Source organism: Calonectris borealis, chromosome 10, assembly GCF_964195595.1.
Source record: "Calonectris borealis chromosome 10, bCalBor7.hap1.2, whole genome shotgun sequence".
NCBI classification, from domain to species: domain Eukaryota; kingdom Metazoa; phylum Chordata; class Aves; order Procellariiformes; family Procellariidae; genus Calonectris; species Calonectris borealis.
Window position 1 is genome coordinate 4,286,323 of NC_134321.1, and position 17,241 is coordinate 4,303,563.

Consider the following 17,241-nt stretch of genomic DNA (forward strand, 5'->3'; position numbering starts at 1 on the left):
TTCACGCCACCCCGGGTAAATTCTAGCGGAGCTTTCCCGGGCCCTCGGGGAAGCCGCCGCCTTCCCCCTCCGCTCCCCGCCGCCACCCGCCGGCCCGGCCCCGGCACCGCCGTCCGCTGCAGGACCTGCACGACCGCGCGGCTGGGCTGGGCTGGGCTCGGCGAGGCCCCCGGGTGGCGGGGGAGCAGGTGGGCGGGAGGCCGGGCCGTGCCCGCCCCGCCCCGCCGCCTGAAGCGCGGCGCTCACCGCTCCAGAAGAGGCGCCGGGCGCCGCGGGAGCTGCAGGATTACAGCGGGTGGCTCGGCGGGAAGGGCTCCGGCGAGTGTTCGGTGGCGGCGGGGAGCGGCTCGGCTTGAGGTGGGCAACTTCGGGGAAGAAAGTTGGGCCGGGTGCCCGGCGGCGGCCGGCCCCGCGGTGGCGGCTGAGGGGAGCGGGGTGGCGGCTGAGGGGAGCGGGGTGGCGGCAGGCTTCCCGCCGAGCCGAGCCGCGCGCGCCTGCCCTCAGCCTTCCCGCGCCGCTGCCGCCCCTTGGGTTCGCTGCGCCCCACCTGGGGCCGCCTCGAGGGCGCCCAAGTTGGCGGCGCGGCGGGGAGGAGCGGGGCCGGGGCAGCGGGGCTGCCGGCGGAGAGCGCGGGGGAAACGGCTCCGGCTGGGATCGCAGTCGGCATCAGCCGGCGGGGGCACGCAGCTGGCGGGTGTTACTTTAAACGCCGCGGAGAGGGGCCCCTGCCTGCTTCGGGTGAAATAGCGGGGGTTGATGTGCTGCCTCGCTGGACGCGTCTACAGTCCAGTGTGGAAAATAAGGCTCTTCCAGGTAAGGTGCAGTACGGGCACCTCGTACGTGCTTCTGCAGCACCGGTGCAAACGCACCGCTGCCGTTCGCCTGATCGATGTCTACTAATTGCATTAGCGAGGCACCTCTCCTTCCTGCGCGCGCGGCAGGGAGCCGCTGCGCGACTTCCCTCCTTCTAATGCATCTCCTCCTCGGGTGCAAGCGCTCCGTAAAACGCCCCTGGTTCCTGAGCCGCTCTCCCGGGGGTAGGAAGGCGCCCGAGGGCGCGGGGGGAGCGGCAGCGGGTCCGCGCTGCGGGGGTCTGCTCGGCCTGAGTCGGGCGGCTGCGCTGCTGCGTGGAAACTGTTGGAAATCTGAGTGTTTGCATGCCTTTTTTTTCCCCCGAAAATTGTTTTAAGTGAATCTGGAGTTACTCAAGTTCTAAATCTGTGCTTCTCTGGCTTTGCTTTTAATTAAGTACTAATAACTGTCTCAAATTCAAGAACGCGGGTATATGAGCTTTCTCTCCTCTCTCTCTGATGTCGGTGGGAATGCTAGCATGTTGGTTTAAAAAAACCAAACCCTACGCCACTCCAGTGAAGGTTTTTTGAAAAGCTTTTTGCTCTTGAATAATGGCTTTGCTCTTTGTGCGTCATTCGGGACCGCTCAGTTTCCACTGAATTCTGACAAAACCAGAACTTTCCCATCAGACGTAGGGAAAAAAGATTGAGCTAGAGACGAAGTTTCAGTGGTATCTCACTCGGTGTGGTCGGTGGTAACATGGCTGGGCACAGCTGATGGCTCTGCTCTCCCTCTGCTCCTGTAGCTCTCTGCAATAGTCTCTCTGCAGGTTTCTGTTCTGGTATTCGTTCTTTAACTAGTGATTTGCCTTCTCTTTTGGAACTTTTTGATTTTTAGTTATGATTCATACCTTACAGGGTATGAGCTGCTGATGTCCCCGGTATCGCTATGTGACCTTGCTGCCAATTAAGTATGATGCCTGGCTGTGATTAACCTAAATCCAAGCACCATTTTGTTGTAAACGTCGGAGAGAGATCAGTCCATTTCTGATGTGAAATGATCCAGCAATAGCCTTGGGCGCTAACTGGTTAGTCATGATTACCTTACTGATGACATTGACACACACACACACACACAATCAGTAGCATACTGATTTTTAGCTGTCCTTAAAGTGCTTGTTTTATACGAGGGGAAATAATATCAGTATTTTTATTATGAGTGCAAAAATATAAAAATAAAAATCAAGACCTTATGAAGGACAAGCGAACTCTCCAAACTATTGACTGCGGTATTTTGCAAGAGAAACTTGCACTATAGCTTAAGCTGCATGCCAAGTGCGTTCAGTAATACCATTTTTTTAATGTACATGGGAACTTATGAACAAATTACTAAAATTAATAACGGAAATGCTCAACTAACTTTTAAGCATTGAAAGTGTATTGCTACTCTATGTGGAATTATTCCAGAAAGTTATTTATTATGCAAGAGACTTTCCCTAATAATCTGGCAAATGAATTTGTGGAAACGTTTGAGGAAAATGGTTTAGTGAACATGTATAATTCTTACTAAAAACGCAGCCGACTTGATGTTGGGGCTGCAATTTAAAGGCATGTTGATGCCCTGTGATTCTTCCCTGTGCTGTGAGCTCTCTATGCTGCTACACAGGTGCTTCTCTTGCTCATCAGGGCACCTACAGGCTTTATAGTATTTTTACTTCTCTGTATTAATCTTAGCGTTGCCTTGCAGTGGGAACGAACTGCAGGCTCTGAGCTGAAAGTCTTGGTGTTTTTTGCGTGTGCTAAAGCAGGAGGAGGTGCCACTCGGGTCGGTGTTATCAGAGCAGAGGATCTGCAACTTGGCCCTTGCATTTGCTGCAGGATTTTTCCAAAGTTGGTTTTGCAGATGGTTGCTTAATGAATAGAACAGCAGGTGGGGGTTGGCTAATTCATCTGCAGCTTAGTATCTTTTATGTTAGGGGAAGTAATAATACTAGATTTTTTGAGAAATCCTGCGAGGTTCAGAGCCGCTGGGGAGCGGTGGCAAGCTCTGGCCCTGCACGTAACTCCGGTAGCTCTGGCAGTTATTCAGCTCCGATGCTGGTGACCTTAGTTAGGGTCTTGCACAGAAGTCCGTGCATGTGTCCAGTTGGCTGCTCGCTTTGCAAATCCCTGGGCTTGGGGACTCATGGATGTGTGAGTTATGGACCTACCAAAACAACTTGTTCTTTAAATTCTTAAAGAGCAAGTCACTGTAGCTACATAGCGATGCCATATTTTCATGTTACTTTTCTATAATGTTTGTATTGGAGTTCCCCCCCACAAATAAACGTTTCCAACCATTTGTGCAGGGGGGATGATTTTGGGGTTCTGCATCTTTATGTCCTTGTGGTATTGTAATGGGAAATTTCTGCAAATGGATTCAATCTTTTTACTTTTCTTCTTGGAAGAGACCGATTCTTGAAGTGGTTTTGTATGAATGTAAGTGGTTGTCAGGGTTTACTTTGATACTAGAAGACACAGATTAACTGCAATCTGCAAACGAGATTTTTCACTCATTTGAAACGATGGAAGGCATGGTGGTGTGGTGCTTCTGTCTGAGGAGCCAGCAAGCCTACAGAGAGAGGGAAGAAGTCATTAGTGATGAGGAATGACTATGGCTGGTGGTGAGTATCCCTCCTGAGTATAAAGATCACTTTGGATGACTTAGAATAATTGCAGGATGGGGCTTGATTTACTAGAAAATGCAAGGAAAATGGGAGTTCTGTTCATCTGTAAAGTTACTTTTTGTGTGTATTAGTTTTCATGCTTCTTGTTGCTGACTTTGGCAGCTAGGTCTGCCTTGTTCTGGTGTCAAATATGTAACCTTCTAGTTCATATTTGGAAACTAGTGAACACTAGATTATAGTCACCTGAGATGCACGCACGCACGCATGCATGCATTAAAGTTGAACCCTACTAAAGTTACAAGTGACGGGAAATGACTTATTCAAGGGACTTCTGTGATGAATGCATTGCTTAAGCTCATGTTGTACATGGGTGATGTCAGGATGGATTAAATGGCAATATATTTTGAAATCAACTTTTGTTTAAAGAAGTTTAGAAACTTACTATTTTGGTTCTTCAAAACTGAATGTGCCACAGAAGCTCTCTGGAAATGGAGGAACAGAAGACTTGCTTTGATGCTCATGCTCTGAAATGGTTGCTCTGTTGCTGCTATCCTTAACAAAGTATCTGCAGTGACAGCAAGTCCTTTCCCAGGTCTCTTTTTCTGGTTGGTTTGGGTTTTTTTGTTTTGCAGCTCTACAGCTTGTTTCCCTCAGAGCCAGCCTCTTTCAGCCAAACCAGGGAAAGATCAGTCAGTGATTATCCCAATTAAAAACAATTAAAATGCAGAAAGATGAAGTTGATAGAGCTGCAGTCTTCTCTTATGCTAACATCTTCACCTTTGGTTTAGTGAAGCTATGTAGAGTCATAGCCCTAACTTCTCAATGTAGATTTGAATTTTATAGCATGTGGTGCAGGAAAATGCATTAGAGGGAAAAATTAAAGAATCATAAGTGATACCTTGTAATGTGCCTTAGCATAGGAAAGGATTAGGCTGCAGGTTTGCATAAACTGAAAAGTACTTCCCTGTTTACAGGACTGATTCAGTGCTCAAAAGGCCACATTTTTCTCGTGTCCGTTGAGACAGATGAAGAACAGATCAAAGTTGATGGCCTTTTAAACAAAAGTGTATCCAGGAGGGTTCTGTTTGGATAATAAAAATAGGAGGGTGGGGAAGCTTTGACTGCAGTCAACTTAAATTTACTATACATAGGTTGGTTTTTTTTTTTAGTGTGCTGTCTAATACAAAGAAAAGAGGAGCTAATACAGAATGAAGGGAAGTGGCAGGAGTTCAAAAAATCTTACGGATTCTTAGTCTCATACTTGGTTGAATGAAGAGAGAAGGTGGTGGGCAGCTGGTGAAATAATGCAGATAGTTGGTCTCTTTTTGTGTCAAGCTAAAATATGCTTGTTGAAATTTGGTCTGAGAAAAGATAAATTAAAATACAGCTCATAATGTATATAGCATTGGCTTTATTTGAAAGAGCAGTTAGTTTTATACTTTTAAAGTTTCACTTTTTAAATGTAATAAAGTATAATATTGTTCCTTAAAATCAATAATACTTTCATTTTTGCGTAATTGATGTGGGATTTTTTCCCAAACTATAACTTCTAAGTATTTTTCTCTTGAAAAATCTATCTGTTTATCAATGTAAAGAATAATTAACTGGCAAAGTAGTTGCATTTCCAGCTGAGTGGAACAGCAGTCAGAGCTACTGAAGCTGTGCTCAGCCCTGAACAATCAGCCTGCAGCCTACTTGTGCTCTCCTGGAGAAACTTAGCTAGTGAGAACAGACAGTATTTGAAACCAGGGCATGTATTTTAGTATTTTGTTAATCCTGATTGCACACAGGGAAACTTTGTCTGTGTTTGACTGTGAATCATGAAGCATTTAAAATACGTACTGCAGAGCTACCAATATGGTGAGCCCCCAGAAAATGAGATGCAGCAACATGGGCTGTAAAAGACTTTTGAGCAAGTGCTTCAGATAATGGGAAGAGAAAACCAGAGATGACCAGACTTCAGTCAGTTACTGGGTGCTACAAAATACAAGAATAAACCTCAGTTTTTTCCTATGAGAGAATTACACTGCTAACTCGCACCCCAATGCACCATACTCAGGCAAGTATTTGGCTTGCTCTGAGGTACTCTCACAGCAATAGGTTAGACTTTCTTTTTTCTTTAAATATTGGAAATAAGGAAGTTGTTGTCAGAGAGACTAATTCCAGACAGTCAGGCTGACATTTATGATTATGAAGAGCATGCTTTTGAAATTTAACAGTTGGCTGAATTGTAATTTTTTTTTCCTGAGCTGTTACCTGCTTTATTTCTTGAGTCTGGAAGTCTTGTCGCTGAACCCAAACACGGGGGGTGGGGGGGAACCCAAACCAACCCCAAAAAACAACCAACCAAACAAAACCTCCCCAAAAAACCACAACCCCCCCAAAATGGGGTCTCAACATCAGATCACTTACTGTGCAGTGCTAGTATGGCTTTAGATGTATGTGGGTGGGTGAAGCAACAATGCAAAGATATGGTAGAAGTTGTTTTCATTTAAAGGCTCGTTTCTTCTGGTGTGCTGCTGTGATGGGCAGAGGGCAGGCATGAGGGTCTCTGTAATACAGTGCATGTTATTTAAATTTCTGACCTGCAGTTTGAGGGGGAAACACATATTACAATGACGAGGAGTTCATAAGTGTGAGCATGAAGGAGCTTATAAAATCTTTGTGCAAGTGAAATCTGACTTAGAAGGCAGTGCCACCAACCTCCTTGTCATCCCAGGGGCCCGTCTGCTGTGTAATACATTGTAATTCCAACAGCTGAGGATGGAGCAAGACTCCTACTCCAGGTGTGTGTCTGGTGGTGGCAGGTGTCTCTGCTTTTCTGATTGCAGCTTATTTGCAGCAAAAGTCCGGAATGATTAAACTGGTCCAGCTGTTACAAATTAGTTCCTCCATACTGTGTTTCAATGAAGAAAACTAGATTAAGGGTTTTTTTACCATAGGAAGTCACTTGTGTAGCAGTGCCAGGGAAGCTGTGGAGTCAAGACCTGTTCTGCTCGAGTGAGGTCTGGTGGACACAGCACAAGAAGCACCAGAGGCATTGGGTATGGGCAGCTTTTGTATCTATTACTATAGATCTATTCCTATATGGTATTTCTTCAGTTTTGAGATACATGGTTGAGGAAAGACGCTTTCAAATTCAATTATAATGGAGAAGTGAGAAATCTTGAATTTTACTGTAGTTTTAAAACAGTACTTTGAGCTTCATTGAAAATTTATGGTTAAATCCAGAATACTTTGCCATTTACATTTTAATCCAAGCAGTGGTGGGCCACCTGCATTAATTGTTTTAAAAATGCTCTTCTCCCTATTCCTGGTTTTTGTGTATTGACTCATTTAAAAAAAATACCATGCTATTTCTCTAGCTCTGCTGAAATCGCAGTGCCATGTTCGTCATTTGGGGAGTGTGTTTCAGTTCAGTAGGCCTTGACAATTCTGAGGAGTATTATCGCTCAACATATTTAGGTCTTTTATGAAATTTAAAATACAATAAATTACAGCTGTTTGTAGCTGTAGACCTCTCTTTGGAGTAAATTGGTGGGGAAAATCAACGGGTTGTCTACAATCTGACTTAATGTAAAGCATGGCCAGTGTCCCTTTTACTTCTGTTGAGGTCAGGACAATCATTTTCAGCGTGTTGCGCTACTTGACTACATAAGGAGCAATCCTGTCTAATCCAATCCAGAGCGGGTCAGTAAATGATAAATTTTGTTTAGCTTGCAAGCATACTGATTTTCACAGTTCATTTACAGAAGAATCGTGCATCTCTGCATTTGAAGATGCTCCATTTGTTGAGGTCGGTGTCTCAGCATTCCCAGTAAAATGTGCAAGATGAAAAATACTCTTTTAATGGCATGTTATTGTGGAGATATTTTACATAGAGAAACTGGGAAATTGGACTCATATGGTTGATGCAGAAACCATCATTTATTCTTCCTGAGTATAATCAGATGTTTTGTTTCATCCTGTTAAGGCTTATTGTAGTCACCTGGATGTGGGTCTGTCCTGCCTATTTGTCTGTCCTGCTGGTCAAGGATAGTCTGTCTATAAAACCGTGAAAACGGGGTCTTTCTTTGTTACCACCCAACCACTTCCTGGTGCCCTCACTGAGAGGGGGACAAGCATCAGGGTGAGCTTGATGCTTATATGCTGGAGCAGGTAAACCCTTGGTGGTCCTGATCCTGTAGGTGCGGGGCAGTAACGCTCGCCTGGGTGGTGGGACTGTGCGTTGGTAGAACATAAATATGCAGGATCACAGGCAATTTTTACATCAAAAGCTCATAACTAAAAAATGTCAACATTTACTGTGATGACTCTTCATTTAAATGGTAACTTTCTTGGTGCTTGCTGCTACAAGTGTAGTGCAGGTTGTTGTGTGTATGAAGTTGAGGTTATGAGTGGGAGGAAAGCTCTCTTCAGCGTCCTGGGTTATTTAACATCTCAGCCAAGCGTGTTGATGTAGGTTGTAAATGACAATAAAAAGAAAAGGCTGTATATGCAGGTATGTGTTACTAGGGAACTCATAAAGCAGAGTGTAAGTTGATCACATTTCTGGTAGGTCACTGCTTGACCACCAGTACCTCTTTCCCACTGAAGTGCGTTATGCTCTGGGAATGTGCTGCTGGGCAATTAAGTAATAACAGTAAAATGTTTGTTGCACTTTTTTAAAAACAAATGCTGTAAAGAAACCTAGCACGGTGATCAAGATAAGCTATCCTGTATGTACATACACTTTGAGTCTTTCCCTTCCATTATTAAGATTAGAAGACCCTTTATGTTCTTACCTTTAGTATTTCAAATCTGAGCATCCAAATGCTGTGGAAAATAGTGGTGAACATTAACTCAGTCTTTCAAATGTGTTAAGGAAAAAATACATTTATCTTTTAGGTTAGTCTGAGTTTTCTGTCTGCAGTTAAATATTTTGTTGCAGGAAATTATATGGTTCATTGCTGTAAGATGGACCAGAGGGTGTTTTTTAATAATTCTAAATAATTGCTGCAATTGATACATAATTTTAAAACAGCAGGATTTATAAATATAATGGTATGAGTAGTGTAGGATAATGATTATATTGGTAATTATTGCATATTACTGAAATACTGGAGGTTTGAAGGTGTGGATTCCGCCCCCTCCCCCCCCCCCCCCCGGCATTTCCACAGTTATGGGAGAACGCTGTGTTAAGTAAGGATCTTCCCTAACTCCTGTTGGCAGTGGTTGTCTCCTTGACTATATGTTTTTTCTTGGAAGCTTGTGGTTAGCTGGTGAGGAGGACTTCTGTGGGCTGTGATGCAATTCAAGCCCTGGAGTAGATGCTTAGCAGTGATGCGGGAAGAAACCCAGCTTCTACAGGTGGGGCAGGATCTTGGGGCTGTAATGGGAGCATTTCTCTCTTGCTGTAAAGCAATTAAATCACGTTATGCAGTTTCTTATTGTTGCTTACCTAGCAGAAAATAGGGCTTTCTTAAAACTGCTTCCTTAGAGGTCAGTACTGTATGAACTATTACCATTTATTGAGGTGGTGGAACGGGATTTTGTTCCAAAAACGCTTTGGCTATTAAGTCCCTCCATCCACTGTTCTCCATCCCATCTCCTCTAAAATTTGGTCACTTTGAATACTCAAGGAAATGGTAGTTGCAGAGAAGCCAGAAATGTCTTAGAAAGAACAGCTGGTACTCCTCGTTTCTTCTCCTGCTGCCAGCCATGGTGGGTGAGAAGAGCAAATCAAGGGCATGGTCACAGAGGGGAGGCTGTTCCAGGGAAGGCTGACCTTCATCGCAGCCTTTCGACTGCCCTGAACATCCAGGAGCCTGTTGCCAATCCAAGCATAGTGGTGGGATACCCCATTTCAAGCCACATGCTCAAATCTGCTTGCATGGAATTGAGACTGGAGGGGAAGGAGCAGAGCTGAGTTCAGGCTGGAAATCAGTCTTTAATCTTTATGGCTTGGGGGTTTTTGTTGTGGTTTTTAAACTTACCATTTTGTTTTGTTTACAATGGAGTATATGCCTGAGTAATTGGTAGGCCACTGTTTCGATTTTGAATTACATTATTATAAATATTTGTTCCTGAAAAATGTGTGAAATTATTAAACACTAATAATTTCTCTGTCATGTTGGTCTGCACTGAATTTAAGGTTCATTTCGTTGGTCCATACAGTGAAACTGTTAATGATACCAGTTAAGTTTCCTTTTAACCTTGCAATTTAAGAACATACTGCCTTAGAGTGGCAAGTTTTTCAAGGCAAGCTTTGCATTTAAAACACTTGTGCTACATCACAGGGGAATATATTTAAATGTTGATTGATTGAAACTAAAGCAAGAGAGTAGCCTTGCCACCTTTGAAAGATGCCTGTTCAGTAAGCCCTGGTTTTGAGCACCGGTACTGGCTTCTGGACCATTCAGGTCTGCATCTGGCTTTTTAGGAAAACTCCTAATGTTTTTGTACATGAATTGGCATTTGTTGTACACTAGTGCTGGCTCCAGCTCTTTCTTTTCCATCTGTCCTAGTTTTTGCTTGTGTTGACTAAATACATCGAGTGTGGGGTTTGGTTTTTTTTGACTGTACAGATAAATGTATGAAAATGAGTATCTGCTTGGGTAGTCTAGGTGGAAAGGATAGGTTTTGTAACTTTTCTCTCTTGTATGAGGGTGCATGTAAATATGTGAATTGAATCATCTGTTAGCATAATGGCTTGTAAGGAGTGATGGGTGTAATTTATTCAGGGTTTCTAAGTGCTTTCATGTAACTGTCTTTCCAATGAAGCTGAAGCCACAAGATACAGGGAATTGAAGCTTTCCCTGAGACCACAGATCAAGCCAGTAGGTGAATATTAATACCAGATTATCTTTTCCAAACATGCTTTCCTATGTCTGGATCTTATGAACTGGACACTGTATATAGTGGTTTAAATCAATGGCAAATGCTGCTGAGCAGTACCTCCAGAAAGTTTAGTGGAAGCCCCATTGAAGCCTGTGAGTAGTGAGTTGATCAACTTACAGCAGAGGAAAGGGAATCAACAGCTAAATTAAAAGACAGACTCCTAACTTGATTTTTTTTTTTTCATGTTTGTTCTGTCATTCATAAGCAGAAATACTTGCCTTAGTAACTAGTGTGTGGATTAACTGATAGATAAAAGGTTAAATTTTATGGAAGCTCTGCTGAAAGTCATGCAGAGTATTATTTGTGTGCTTGATTGTGTCGTGCCTTGCGTTTTCTTCTGTGGCCGACATCTTTTTAGTTTATGTAATTGAAAACACTAAAGGTGATGTGTCAGATATTTTGCAATCTTCAGGGAGACAATCTGCGAAGTATCCCAGTCCAGCTCTTCAGGTTGATATATGTGTTGAATGGAAAGGATGACTGCCTACTGCTCTAAGTTCAGGGTATGATGGGGGTAGTATTTGCTATTCCTTAAAAATGAGATCCTGAATATTAAGTTGAGTGTAACTACTGGAGTGGGAGTGAGTACCAGTGAATGGAAATGGGGGAGAAATCTGTGTTGCTGTGTTTATGAATGGAGTGAATGCTTAAAAGATTATGCAAATGAGCAAATATGAAGAATTAAATACTTAGAATCCCTTTAAACATTGAGTACTGAAATATGCAGAAATGTTGGCAATGTGCAAATTGGCTATATAGAGTTGGTAAATGTTTATCTTGTGGTCTATGTAATACTATTTATGGCAGAGTACTTCAAATACATCAAGATCTCCTACATTGATGACACTGAATTTTTAACCCTTTTAAAAGAACTCACACGTAGCTCACAAACTTTGCAAAGAACTGTTCAGGTCATTACTTCATCTCTGCAGGTGGGGAGACTTGGAGAGGTGAAGGAAGGTATCAATGATCAGTGGTAGAGTCAGGGGTGATGTAAATTCCTGAGGTTCTCTGCAACTCATCACCCATCCTGCCTCCCAGGGGAACACAGGGGAAAACGGTGTGTTAATTAGTCTCGTGATTATGAGTTGGTGTCTGTAGGTAGAACAGGGACCACTGCAGTGCTTCATTTTAGTGCCGGCTGTCTTCTACCCTCTTTCCCAAGAGCCTCTTGCCCTCTGGCCAGACATGTCTAGTCAGCCAGCAGGACACCCACGCTTCCCTACGGATGGAGGAGGAGCTGGGGAGGGTGGCCAGGGAGGCTCTTGTGTCCTCCGAGGGAGAGGTAAGACACCGTGCTGAGCCTCTCTGCTGAACCATCTTCTGGGATTTTTCTTTCTTTCCTTTTTTTTGATGAAGCCTGAGAACATTAAAATGGAGAAGCATTTGATTCTTCACTTAAAGTGAATTGATTTCTTCGTTTTATCTGTTCTGTAACCTCATTTAAAACAGACAAACTAAAACAACTTTAACAGGGATAGGTTTTATGTTTATCAGCCATATGGTATACTGGGTTTTTAATGGATCAGTTTTTAGCGCTCACATTTTATCTTTAGGATTTTTCTTACCTCTTTTTCCATTAAATTCTGAAGCAAGTTGCTGAGGTCAGGTGGCTGCAAATGATGCTGCCATATTAAAAAGGGGAGGGGGAAGAGTTTACAGTAGAAATGAGAGTTTTACCTAAAAATTTGCAGAATTCATTAGTTGAGGCTGAGTTGTGGTGGAAAATAAGCATTGCTACATGTGTCTTGGACTTTTTGCCACTTCCAAGCGATCCACAAGACATGAGTTTTTAAGTCTCCTTTATGTGCAGGATAAAAAGCATAGCTAAAGCTTGCAGAAGAGAAGGAGGGTAAACAAAACTAATTTCCAGGAAGGAAGGAAATAGGTTAAGAATAGAGGTAATTTAAATAAATTGTTTAATCCCTTCTAGGTTTGAAAGATTTTGGGATAATGAATAAAAACTTAGAGATGCCTAAGTGACTTAGCTGTTTCTGGGTTATAATCCTTGAGTTAAGGGAGACATACAGAAGATCAAGTCACCTATCCCCTTGATAACCCTTTAATTTAGCCTGCATCAGCTCTTTTGACTTTGCTCATTGCAGGTCTGACAAATGGCTGTGCTGGCATCACCTTAAGGAGTGAATAACTGCACCCTCAAATTTTGCAGTGATTAAGTCTTTTGGGGGGAAAACCAGAACTCGAGTTCCTAAGGTTTGTAGTCCCTCACGTGAGGTCTTCAACTGTGCAGTTCCTAGCATCTGTTTGCGCATTTAAGCGTACGTTTTCAGCAACGTGCGCCTCCTCTGGATAAAGATTTATTGATTCTACAGAGATGTTCCAGGTACTCGTTAGGTTTGTGTGCATGTCATTAGTGGCATACGAAAAGCCTATACTTGTATACTGAACTTTTTACACCAGAGAAAATACAGGTTTTGTTGTAGACTAAAGATCTCATCATTTGTACAGAAAGATGTATATATGTTTACTTGACTAAATGGCTCCCCGTTAAAACTGGCAGAAGGTGGCTGGCTAGATTTGTGATGGAAACTTTTTTTTCTTCCATTAGGGTTGGGTGGGGTGACAGTTTACCTGGACCTGTGCTTAGACCAGTGCTGGAGCCTGCAGAAGCTGTGGAGCCCAGTGCCCCTGTACACAGCCCTGATGAGCTCTGTTGCCATCATGGCCCCGCTGCAATGGAAATGCACTTAAATGTCTTTCTTCTTGACAAGATAAAGGGCAGCAGCTGCTCATGTGTAACACTCCTCCCATTCTTGGACGTTTACTTGTTTGTCTGTTTTCTACTCTTGACTAACCAAGAGTTACCTTTTGTCCCAGAAGTAGCTAAATTAACGTAAACTGGAGTTATTTTCCTCTTCTCCCCCTGCTTTTGAGGAGGGGCACTCACATAGTGCTATTCCTCTTGTTGCTTGTCTCGCATCTTTCTTGTTCTAAAAATTCTGTTGAAATTATAGTGGAAAAAGTGATGAAGCCTTACTGGGAACTGGCAAACGATTTGTGGAATCAAATACAATTACTGAAGTAGTTCCATATATACGATAGTTTTCCTTTTATATGTTTAGCTTAATCTGTTTATAGATCTTGCAGTTTATCAGTTTCTCACTATAATTGTTGTAACTATTGAATTTTGAATCTCACGTTGACTATCTTTACTGTTGTATTGCTAAAGAAAATAAAAATCTGTACGGCTCTGGTGAAGAGCTGTGTTTCTAATGCTTTAAAAGCTATAGTTTAGTCTATTTGAGCATCCTTTTTCCTTGATAGGCTTAAAATGCAAACAGAAGAGGTGTTGTATCTAACCATGCTATTCTTCTGTGACTGTTACATGAAGAACAAGTAGGGTTTCCTCCCCTCTTCTCCTTTGGAGAATAACGAAAGATTTTACTTGGCATTTTCTTTTGTAGTAAGTTCTTCCCTGCCACGTAACTGTGGTTTGCACACCAAAATCCAGATACTAGAAAGCTCCAGTATTTCATCAGGTGCACTGATAGACCAGAAAGCCCTTCTGCAGATCTGTCCTTCTACAAAACAGTTTAAATAAGTGAGTCTTCATCAAGAAACACACCATCCTCTTCACACAGCCCCTAGGAGCCCCTGGTTGGAGAGGCGAGTGGTCTCAAGAGGCGAGAACCGGCCCCTGTGCATCCACCATGGTGAGTGCCGTGCCCTGACCTGGTGTTTGACACAACCGCTGTTGTGTTTCTTCTGGAAGTGGTGATGGTGGCACTTGGTGCCTTTCCACGAGGCACTGGGGTACAGAAAAGGATCATGGACTTCTTTCTCAGCTTTTTCCATGTTTTCTTCAAGAACTTCCAAGAGGAGCGTAGTGTCTCTTTCATGCTCATTATTCATTTAAGTCCCAGCTTTGACACAACTTAATCAAGACTGGTTGTAAGACTTTAAGCTTTTGACCTTGTCCCTATCCTGTCCCAAGAATATTCTTGACTAGATCCGTTGTGGGTTGATTGGTTTATTTTCAGATGAAAAATCTTAACAACTTACTGTAAGTCTGTTTTCTGACTAGAATAACTGCAGTATTTATACTCATTTCTACAAGTATTTCCAGATGACTGCAAAGCAGCTTCTTTGTAGTCAGGCTCCACTTAAAAACTGTGAAACAATCTCGTTTATACTGCCAAAGCTCAGAAGCTGGGCTTGCTATGCAGATGTCCCATGTCATGCAAGGGAAACATCAAGGAAAACAAGTATGGCACTTACCTCCTCTACTAAACTGTACCTAGCTTTTAGTGGGCGGGTGGTTTTTTTGGGGGGGGGACGACGATGAGGGGGGCTTGGTTTTTTTTGGCTTCTTTCATTGGTAAGAGAGCAGAATGACACTGCTCAAGAGGTGTCTGTCCCAAGTGTAACTTAACTTGAAAACTGTTTTGATAACACTTGCTGAATGTACTCTAGAGTTGAGAAAGTTGCATAAGCCCCTTATCTGAAGCTAAGCAGCTTAAGGAAGTTGCAAAGCTCCACCACCTCGTGCTTCCTGCTGTTGAGCTATTTTAACATACAGTCTCTTCCCCTAGCATCTGAACATCCTAATGTTACAGATTTCGATAACTTGCATGATTAACTGCTCATGCCTGTATGTTACCCTGAAAGAACAAAAAGCTCCCAGACCTTTCACACAATTGTGATTTTTAAAAAAAAAAAAAAAAATCAGTTAAACGTGTGAAACTGATAGAAAACAGTAGTAAGGTTTGGTGAGATTAAACCTAAAGTTTTCTCCAGTCTGCTTTCATTCTGAGATGGACTTTTGATTGCTTAATGCGGAGTAGGCATGAATCTGGATTGTTTGATCCCCTTAACTCCTCATCAGGTATCCGCTACCTTTCTGGGAACCTCGAATACTGTCGTCGTAGAAGTTTCCGGCTGCTCCCTGAAGCTTTTTAGACTATAGTGTGAAAAGAATTACAAGTAAGCCTCAAACATATAAGTCGCTAATGGCAGAAACGTACCTTCCCTTTTTGTGTCCAAGGATGCTCTCTTTCCAGCAGATAACAGTCTACAGTGACACTTTTAAGAGAACCAGGCTTGGAATTTGTAGTTGATGCATACAACATCATCCGGAAGGGGAAAATCATGTTTTTTCTCTGCAGGTATCTTAGCAAAATAAGCAGAAGAAAATAATGTCCTTTATCCTTATGACCCTTTACAATACTGTGACAAAGGGAATCTTCTCCCAGCCCTTGGTTCCCTGCAGCAGGGAGGGAGGAACCAGCATTTCCACCATATTTTCAGAAAAATTTAAAGTGCATCAGTCTGGGGAATAAGCACTGCAGACAGTTAACTGTCTGCAATTCTAATTTAAATTTCCTCAAATTCTAAATTTTTAAGGATCCACATTTTTTCTTTCTGAAAGACTCAACGACTTGTCCAATAAGCCTAATGAAGGTGGTAATGAACATACCATTCTCGGATTAATTTATCCCTATACTTCCTGGGAAGTAGTATGACATAGTGATCTGAACTAGCTAAATGATGTGAAAATAAGTTGTTTGAGATACAGACAGGCATTGTAGCAGAAAGCTGATTTTTTTTTTTTATTTGCACAAAAGAAATGTTAATATTGTTAAAATGTTGCAGTGATGCAGCACACATTTACACTTTACATATGTTAAATTTAACCCATAATGGACTTACGGAAATATGCCGTGTTACTTTTATGAACTGGGGGGTAGAAAAGTGCCGGTGTATATTTTTCTTCTCTTTTTGTCCCTAACCAGGTCAGGTTTTGCTTCGGCAACAGAAATAACAATGAATTTTTTCCCAGTCATCTTAGAACTGCCTTTTGCTGTCACTTACTGCCAAAGTCTGAGTTATGCAAAGCCACACTCAATATTTGGGTGGATGTTCTGAGCAAACAGTCAACCCCAGTTACCTGGAGGAGGTGCAACGAGCCTGATGGGGTCTGTGTCTCCACAGCTGCTGCTCCACGGAGCTGGTTCCTCCCTCTGCCTCTGGCAGCTACAAGCCGTGTCCTGCAGCGCTGGCTCCAGCCCCTGTTTACTTTACAAATGCAGGCAACTATAATTCTGGGCACGCTTGTTATTTGTGTTATTTATCTGGTTCCTCTGCGAATCCTCCTGAGTCCTGAGTGATGTATTATTCTGATAAATTCCACAAGTTTTCTCTGTATTGTGTAGAGAGCTTCTAAAAAATATAACCCTTCTTTGTTTCACTGGGATATATTTTACATATCTTAGACTTTTCTAACTAAAAGAAGCTGGTACTTCTAGAAACAAAATCCCAGCAAGACTTTATCATCAATTGACAAAGTTCTATTACGGTATTCTTCCTTTCCACATATATTTATGTAGATCCAGTTAACATTATTGGAATGTGAAAGAAGGCTTGAAAGCCCCCCTCCATATTAGGCTTTGAAAAATCCTGCTTCCTGGATTCCTTGTGTGTGGTCAGGTGAATTTAATGGCCTTGTTAGTCAAGAAAGGCTCCAAAAGCCTTTGAAGAGGTAAAATTACTTTTTATGACTTAAAAACATACACATTGTAGGCACAGCTTCAAGTACTCTTGTACAAGGTTTTTTGTAGATGAGTTTATACTTTGTGTTCTTGCTTTAATGATACCACTTAAAGCCAGGCATAATATGTTCTTTAAGGCTCTTTTTCAGCATAACTTCAAATTTTCACTTTTCTTCTCCTGTACAATGAAGGAGATGCAGAGGTATCTCAGATTTTAGTAATTGCAGCGTCTTTCATGCCATATATCATAGATCTGACTATTCAAATTTCATAGTCAACTTAGAATAACTTCTCCCTCCGAGGAAGAGTAAGAACCCATCTAATATGTGTTGAGACACACAGGTACCCATTCTTCATAGAGGATCTTTCCTCTTGATGAGGGTAACTCCAAAAAAA

The 17,241-nt window shown here is 42.4% G+C and overlaps 1 protein-coding gene across 1 annotated transcript in view; it reads left to right on the forward strand.

Moving 5' to 3' along the window:
* Positions 1-264: 264 nt before the first annotated feature.
* The window catches only part of LOC142086088 (contactin-3-like), a 114,270-nt gene continuing 97,293 nt past the window's right edge, over positions 265-17,241 (forward strand). Inside the window, exon 1 of the mRNA XM_075158608.1 lies at positions 265-357. The gene's annotated coding sequence lies outside the window, so the exon portion shown is untranslated. The remainder of the gene's footprint in view (positions 358-17,241) is intronic.